The sequence below is a fragment of the Panthera uncia genome, chromosome E3, assembly GCF_023721935.1.
Source record: "Panthera uncia isolate 11264 chromosome E3, Puncia_PCG_1.0, whole genome shotgun sequence".
Taxonomy (NCBI): domain Eukaryota; kingdom Metazoa; phylum Chordata; class Mammalia; order Carnivora; family Felidae; genus Panthera; species Panthera uncia.
The window spans coordinates 30,787,266-30,795,013 of record NC_064815.1 but is presented as its reverse complement, the minus strand read 5'-3'; the positions used below and the strand labels follow the sequence as shown (position 1 = coordinate 30,795,013).

General features: G+C 50.5%; 1 long non-coding RNA gene across 1 annotated transcript in view; it reads left to right on the top strand.

Annotated features, from left to right (window-relative positions):
- The first annotated feature begins 636 nt into the window (after positions 1 to 636).
- The window catches only part of LOC125928599 (uncharacterized), a 28,330-nt gene continuing 21,218 nt past the window's right edge, over positions 637 to 7,748 (top strand). Inside the window, exons 1-2 of the long non-coding RNA XR_007459720.1 lie at positions 637 to 758; positions 1,287 to 1,435. This is a non-coding gene — a long non-coding RNA (uncharacterized LOC125928599). The remainder of the gene's footprint in view (positions 759 to 1,286; positions 1,436 to 7,748) is intronic.

The following is a 7,748-nucleotide window of genomic DNA, read 5'->3' as shown; positions in this document are numbered from 1 at the left end:
GCCCACAGACTTCAAAGGACGTGTACGGACTGACAACCGGGCAGGAGGGAGCAGAACCGTGCGGGATGGGGAATGGAGGAATGCGGGAAGGCCGCTGGCAGCCGAGGAGCACACCGGGTAACCTGCACGTCCCAGGATGAGGGGTTCGCCCCGAAACCCGGCGGCCGCACCTGCCGGCTCCTCATCTGGTCCAGAGATGCAGGGGAGGCCGGGCTGTAAAAAACGGAGCTGTGTTTATAGCCTAACCCTGGCAGGGGAGAAGGAAAACCCACCCAGGTTGACGAATTAATTCTGCCATCCCTCAAGGACTTAGGGCTGAGCGTGTTCCCAAATTCTCCCTCTCCTTTTCCATGTGAATGGAGTTTTCAGCCAGGCACAGGGCCGCCAACCTGGAGACTACATCTCCCAGCCTCCCTTTCAGCTTCATGTGGCCATGTGACTACTAGAGGCCAATTAGAGGGTTGTGAGCAGAAGGGTAGCTCCCAGCCTCCCCCCACCCCCAGCACATGTGGTCATGTGACTATTAGGGGCCAATGGGAGGTAAGCAGAAGGACTCTCCCAGCCTCCTTTTCAGCCCCTTGTAGTCATGTGACTATTAGGGGCCAATGGGGTGTGAGAAGAGAAGTGAGCAGCGTCAGGCGTAAGCGCGGGCGGCTTGTTTCAGACGTCTGCCCTTTTCCGTTCTGTTCGGAGGCTGGGAAGCAGATGCGGGAGCAATGCCGCTTCCACTGTGTTCCGTGTGGACAGGAGTCTAGGGGGTGAGAGAGCGCAGGAGGGAAGGGACCTTGGGTCTCGGGTGACTTCGTGTGGTGTGGAGCCCCACCCACCCCATGGCCAGGACGCAGGACTGCGGGGCTGTCGCGTGGGACAGGTCGCCTCTGTTCTGTGTCCTTAACCCATAGGCTCTGTTTTGTGCCCTTATGTAAATTGGCACCTAGAAGCGGGATGTGGCCAACACAGAAAGCTGTAGTGAGTTAGTGGCCTGGGAGGGGCTCCGAGGGCGTCTTCGCCCCAACCCTCTGGGTGTAAATCAGCCTCTCTGGGGGCCAGGGAAGCCCGGCGTCCCAGGACTGCGCCCCTCCTCCTCCCGCAGCATTCGGCGAATCTCTCCGGAATTCTCTCCCTCTGCAGTTAACTCCCCAACTTGGTCCTCATCCAGGATCCCGTTTCAGGAGCGTGTGCCCAAAAAGCTGCACCTGTGCAGAAATACAAAAATGTGTCACCAACAACCCTACGGTGAGCATACGGCACGTGTCACCCCCTCTCGTCTTTTCCTTCTATTTCAGAGCTCAGCCACGGCCTGTCAGGGGCCTAGGCTTTCTGCGAGGCCTGCGCTCTCTGAACGGGACCGAGTGTAGCTCACGGTGGAAACGCAGCAAGGGCTCCTGACAAGTGTTGTGGCTCCTCTCGCCAGTGAGGCTGTGGACCACTGCAGGTACAGTCTAGAGGTTTCGGGAATCTTCCACGGAGTCGTGCACGTGCTTTGCCCACGCGGGGCAGCCAAATGTTTGTTCGCTGACTTTAAAAATCTCCACCTCGCTCGACTGAAGGTGGTTTCTATCTGGAGGTGCGCTCAGTTCTCAGAACAGATGCCGGTGAGCTCACCTAGGTTACCAGCCCACGCTCTCCCAGATGACGTTTAGACAAGAAACTTCTTTTCATCCCCAAACGAAAACTCACCTAAAAGCGTCAGTGTCTAAGGAGACACGAGAGGGCCTGCCTGTGGTGCTTGGGAAAGGTGGTTCTGAACCCACCCGACCCCCTTTCCTCCTTTCTCAGCTGGTCTCAGGGATCGGAACCATCCTCATTCAAATGAAAACGGCAGAGGTCACAGCTTCTCTGCGATCTGCCATGGGCCACTGCATCCTGTCACACTGGGCAGAAACCCTAGGCTAACTGCTCACACACACGGTGGCCTGAATGATGCTTACAAGCATCTTGATAAGAGAAAGAAGCTGGACACGATAAAAGGATGTACTGTTTTATTCCATGGACGTGGAGTTCTAGAACACGCAAATCTGTAGTGACAGAAAGCAAATCAGTAGTTGTTTCCAGGGATTGACCAGGGAGGGGGCACAAGAGAATGAGCCAGGTGATAGAAAAGTCTAGATCTTGATAGAGGGCTGGCTTTCACAGGTGTGTGTACTTGTCAGCACCCATCAAATCATATCACTTCAGACTAGTGCGTTTTACCTAAAAAAAAAAAAGAAAGAAAGAAACCCAGTGGGTGAGGTGGGGCGAGTAAGTGGCCTGTGGTAGGCAAGCAGAGACAGGGTGGGGGCTGTGCTGAGAGCTAGCCTGGTCAGACAGCCCGGAGCTGACCGCCGAGCCCTGAGCAGGTGACCGGACTGTTTGGCCACTAGATAGGATGCGCTGAAAGTTGACGTGACCCAAATTGCATTTTAGGAAGGTAGGATTATTTTGTTACTGTCTCAAGTGGGCACACCCCAGCTTCTTGCTGTGACCATTGCTGTTAACTGTGGCCGTCGTGCCCCTGGGCCCCTTCTGTGTTTGGGGACTCGGAAATCTGCCCCTAGACCTCCCGCCAGACAGGCCGGAAGTGCCGGCTTCTCACCCTCACGCCTCCCAACCAGCCAGACAGGGGCTCGTGGCTCTAGCTTGGATTCAGAGCCAGTAGGCAAAGGAGCAGAGACCTCACGGGACCGGTCCGCCAGGAGTGGCCGCAGCAGAGCCCCTGTGTCCAGTGTCCAGAGCCCCAGTGTTAGGGACCGGAGAGGCCAGGGGGGTGGACAGATCTGTCAGTGCCCCGGGGTGGGGGCCGCAGCGTCTTCCAGCCAGTGTGAACTGGGACACTGCTCACAGCAAAGCGGCCTCCACGCCCGACTCGGAGACCTCCTGGAGGTCTGTGAGCGCCCTGATCCTTTTAATAAATTCCTTCTCGGCTTTAATTAACTAGTTTCCGTTTCTGTTGCTAGTCACAAAAACCCCTAACCCGAGATGCTGCTGCGCTCTGAGCATCAGTTCCTTGGGTCTGCAGGTAGCCAGGGCAAAGATGTCACGCAGAGCACGGGAGTTGGGATCCGAAAGCCAGCCTTCTCATCAGGGCCCTGGAGAAGCACAGTGAGATTCTTAACCGTTGCCTGTGGGGCTCCCCACCTAAAATGCAGGAGTTACAGCAAATGACCTGAAGACCTCACCCAGCTCTGAAGACATGATCACGTGGTATCTAACCACGTGACGGGACTTGGTGTCTCTGCTTGGACGACGGCTCTGGGTGGAAAGGTGGTGCCGTTGTCCCCTGCCACAGGGCCCGTGCCCCCGGGGGACGCGTGGGCCCGTGGAGAAGCAGCACTGACCCAGGGCTCCGGCAGTGGACCCAGCAGAGGCTCTCTGTGGTCCGCTTTCTCCTTTGCCCGTAACATGCATCCGCTCCAAGCGTCTGGGCCAGAGGAGGGAGGGAGGTCAGGATATTCATCTTGCCCCTTGGAGCTCCGAGTCCAGCTTTCCTAAGCATCAGCTTAATTACTGGAGCTGAGAACTGGGCATCCTCGCTCAGGCACCTACAGCTGTAAGGCAGTAAAGGACTTCATTCTTTGCTTCAGGAACGTCTTCAGAATCAATCTATCTGAACCGTAGAGTTCCCAAAAACAAGCCTTCTGGGTCTCGAGATTGCTCCACTGGTCAAAGCATTTCCTTGGCAGACAACTGTGTACTCTTCAAATCTCCTTCTAGATCCTTGCCTTATTGTGCCCACCAAACCTAAACCATTATGTCGAGAGCTTTGCACAATCCCCATATAGTCTCCCCACGGAAAGACCCTCCCTAAACCACTGAAGACACATGGCGGGGGCTGAATGGGGGCCCCAAAGATATGTCCACATCCTAATCTCTCAAATCTGTGACTGTGACCTTATTTAGGAAAAAAAAAAGGTGGGTTGGGGGGAGGGGTCTTTGTTGATGTAACTGAGGGACTTTGTGACGAGAGCAGCCTGAATTATCTCAACGGGCCCTAAATCCAATGACAAGCACCCTTATGAAAGACACACAGACGGAGAGGAAGCAGCGTAACCATAGAGGGGGAGTTCGGTGTGGTACCGGAAGCCCAGAAATACCGATCACCCCAAAGCTGGAAGAGGCCAGGAACAGAGTCTCCCCTGGAGCCCCCTGTGGGATTTGGGACTAGTGCCCTGAACTGCAAGAGAAGAAATCTCTGTTGTTTTAGACCGCCTAGTTCACGGGAGTTCGTACAGGGATCCGACACCGTGATTAATAGTCGTCTCATGGTTGACGTGCCAGAAACCGAGCTCTGGGTTCCTCCCTGGGCCACTGTACTCAGGACCTTGCCCGAGTCGGTTGCATCCTTCCTGCCAGCTGCTCAGGCTACAACCTGGGAGACAGTCTTGATTTCTCGCTCTTGCACATTTCACAAACTGTCAAGACATCTTGTAGCCTCCACCTTGAAAGCATGAACCCAGAATCTGAGCTCCCCTCCGTCCCCTCCCCTGCTTCCATATGATGGGTTATTGCAGGGTCCTCCAACTGCTCTCTCTCTCTACCCTTTTTTGTTTCTCACTCACCCATTATCATTCATTCCATTCCAGCCTCCTCATTGTTCCTCTAATACCCCAGTGCCTTTGCACAGACTGCTTCATCTCCCTAGAGCACCCTTCCCCTGACAGCTGTATGGCTCGACATCTCTCCACCTTCAGATGTTTGCTTGAAGGTCACTTTCTCAGTAAGTTCTCTCTTGTCCATTCATTTAAAATACCATCACCTCCCCCAGCATCCCCGATCTTTCTTATCCTGCTCTATTTTTACTCCACAGCCCTTAACGCCTTGTGTCATGCTGTGCCCTTTATTTATGTACTATGTGTGTTTACTGTCCATGTCTCCCCGCCAGAGTGTAAACTCTAGGCCAGCAGGCATTTTTACTTCCTTTATTCCCTGATATATCACCCAGCAAAGTGCCAGACTCAGAGTAGGCGCTCAATAAATATTTGTTGAATAAATAAGTGAAATAAAGAAAGTGGCGGTTATTTCTTTCATAATAGAGTGCATTTGTTGAGATCACAAAGGAAATGAAATTGTGTGGTCATCAAAACGTATTGTCTGCAGCATAGCATTTTGAAATACGAAGATATTCCGCTTTACGAAAATGGCTGTCATTTTTTTCATCTTATCAGCTGCATTTAGAAGCCTCGCCACTTTGTAATGCAGTCGATGGCTCACCGCTGGGAACAGTGGCATTTTTCTCCCTAGTCTGGACCGAGATAATAATTGTCACAGGGCACGCCTAGGACATCCGTAACACTCAGATAGGCTAGGTGACACTGTGCAACAAACTGCCCCTGGGTTTCAGCGCCTTGGAACAGAAATGGTCTGTGTCTTGCCCACTTGAAGTCCTGGCGGAACTGAGTGATGTCTCTGCAGCTGCTCTCCGTGCAGGGGCTCATTTCTGTTTCCTGGGAGTAAACGCGCTCCCAGGACCACTTGGGCAGGAGGGAGGGGAGAGGGAGGGGAGTGCCAGACCCTCTTCCACAGGCATTTAAATGCTTCTACCTACGACTAACACGTTTCCCTTCTGCTTCGTGCCATTGGCCAGAGCCAGTCACATGACCTCAAAGGCACATGGGCCGGAAAAGAGGGGGAACCAGAAATCCTGACAAGCGCCATCATGGATACCCCCACAAGTGAAGCGAAAAGAAATAGATCTTTTGTAGATTTGGGGGCCCCGTGTTCGTGTCTTTTGTCAGTTTTTGCAATAAACTGGTGGGTTTTTTTTTTTCTTGTTAATTTGAAGAAAGTCTTCGGTGCTTTGCCTCTGATCGAAGTTGCCAACACAGTGTTGCAATTTGTCTTTTGACTTGGTATTTTTATGGTGGTTTATGCTGTGCAGAGCTGAGCACTTTTAGAACCTTTTTATTGCAAAATAAAATTTCTGTACAGGAAAGCACATAAGAGAGATGTCTAGCTTAATGAGTGGTCTTAAGGCAGACACCCTTGTAAACTACGCCTGGGACGGGAACAGCCTCAGAAACCATCGCCATCTTTCCCGTCGCAACTTCCCCCTCTCTGCACAAAGTGACCACTCTCCTGAGCTATGTGGCCATCGCCTCTTGTCATTCCTGAACAGGTCACCCAGTGCGTATCCCTAGGACACTACAGTTCAGTCTCGCCCACTTTAAAAAAATCGTGCTATGTCTCTTAGGTTGCGTTCAATTTCGCCATTTCCCTTACATCCGTTTTTTTCTTGCAATTTACCTGTGGAAAGTTCTGGGGTATCTGGGGCATCTGGGGCTGATTGCAACCCCACAGCACAGTTCAGCGTGACCCTCGCTTAATTGGCAACTGAATCCAAAGGCTTGATGCGGCCCATGTATCATCCTTTTGGTGAGACTCTAGGTGGTGTCTCTTGTGTCCTTGCATAGGCTAGAAGCCCCCCCCCCGCCCTGTGCAACATTAAATAATAATAAAGCATCGTCTTCATGTTGCTGATTCTAGTGAAAACACCTCTAGGGGATTGCCATTAGGAATGACGCTGGGTTTTGAGCTAGGATAAATGTTTTATTATGTATCCATGGTGGATAAGCTAGTATGAATCTACCCCTGTTTCTCTGAGTACTTTTTTTTTAATTGGAACGGATATTGAAATTTTTCAGATGCCCCCTTAGCATAAAATGAAGATGATCTTTCCATTTCCCTTGAATTATATTATTTCATTAGATTTCCTCAAATTGAATTGTTCCTATACTCCTCACGTAACATACTTGGTCATGATGGATTCGAAAATGTTACTGGGTTAGTTCATTCCAATACATTTTCATTGAAGTATAATTAACATTACTCAGCCATAAAAAAAGAATGAAATCTTGCCATTAATATATTTTATTTAGAGTTTTTACATCTGCATTCGTGAGTGAGAGTTTTTTTATTGTTGCCATCACTGTGTCTGCTCCCACCGCAATCTGGTGGGTATTAATGTCAAGGTTACGTTCTTTTCATAAAAAGAATTTGAAACATCTCCTCCTTTTTCTGGGCACACACTGCGTGGCTGGAGTAGATCCTCTGGTAATTGCCCCAAGAAGGCCTCATAGAATGGTGTTTTCTTAGTCTTTAATGTCAGAGGTATTTTGTGGGTAGCCTTTACACTCTATGTAGAGTTTGGATGGATGTAAAATTGTGGCTCACAACCTCTTTCCGTGAGAATGTTGTAAGCATTTCTCTGCTTGCTTGCTTGCTTTCTTTCTTTTCGCTTTAAATGTTGCTATAAAAACATCTGAGACCTGCTTGGGTTTTTCTTCAGCTTGTCTCCCTTTTCTTGCATGGCTGCCCAAAGGAAGTTTTTCTTATCCTTGAAGCGTAGCGACCAGCTAGTTCCAGCGTTATCCGCTCCGCGTACCCTGACGTGCTCCTTCACTCCGCAGGCTCAAGGCTTCTTTTCTTTCAAAGACGTTTTCTTGAACCATGTCTTCAAATATTTCTTCTCTCCCTTTCTGGTTTCCTCCTTCCGGGACTCCAGTTACAACATGCGTGGTTTCTTCTCCCACAGCTTCTGTGTCTTCCGCTCTGCACTCCATTTTAAAACTGTGTCTCTTTTCGGTTTTTTTTTTTCTTTTCCTTTCTCTCCTCTAATGAGAGGCAGGCTACTGCTTTGTTGTTTTGTATGAGTTTTGGCCTCAGTGGCATCCCTTTTGCTCCCTCCGACTCTCTCTGCATTCCTGAGATGGTTTTCTTTCTTTCTCTCTCTCTCTTTCTCTTTCTTTCTTTCTCTTTCTTTCTTTCTTTCT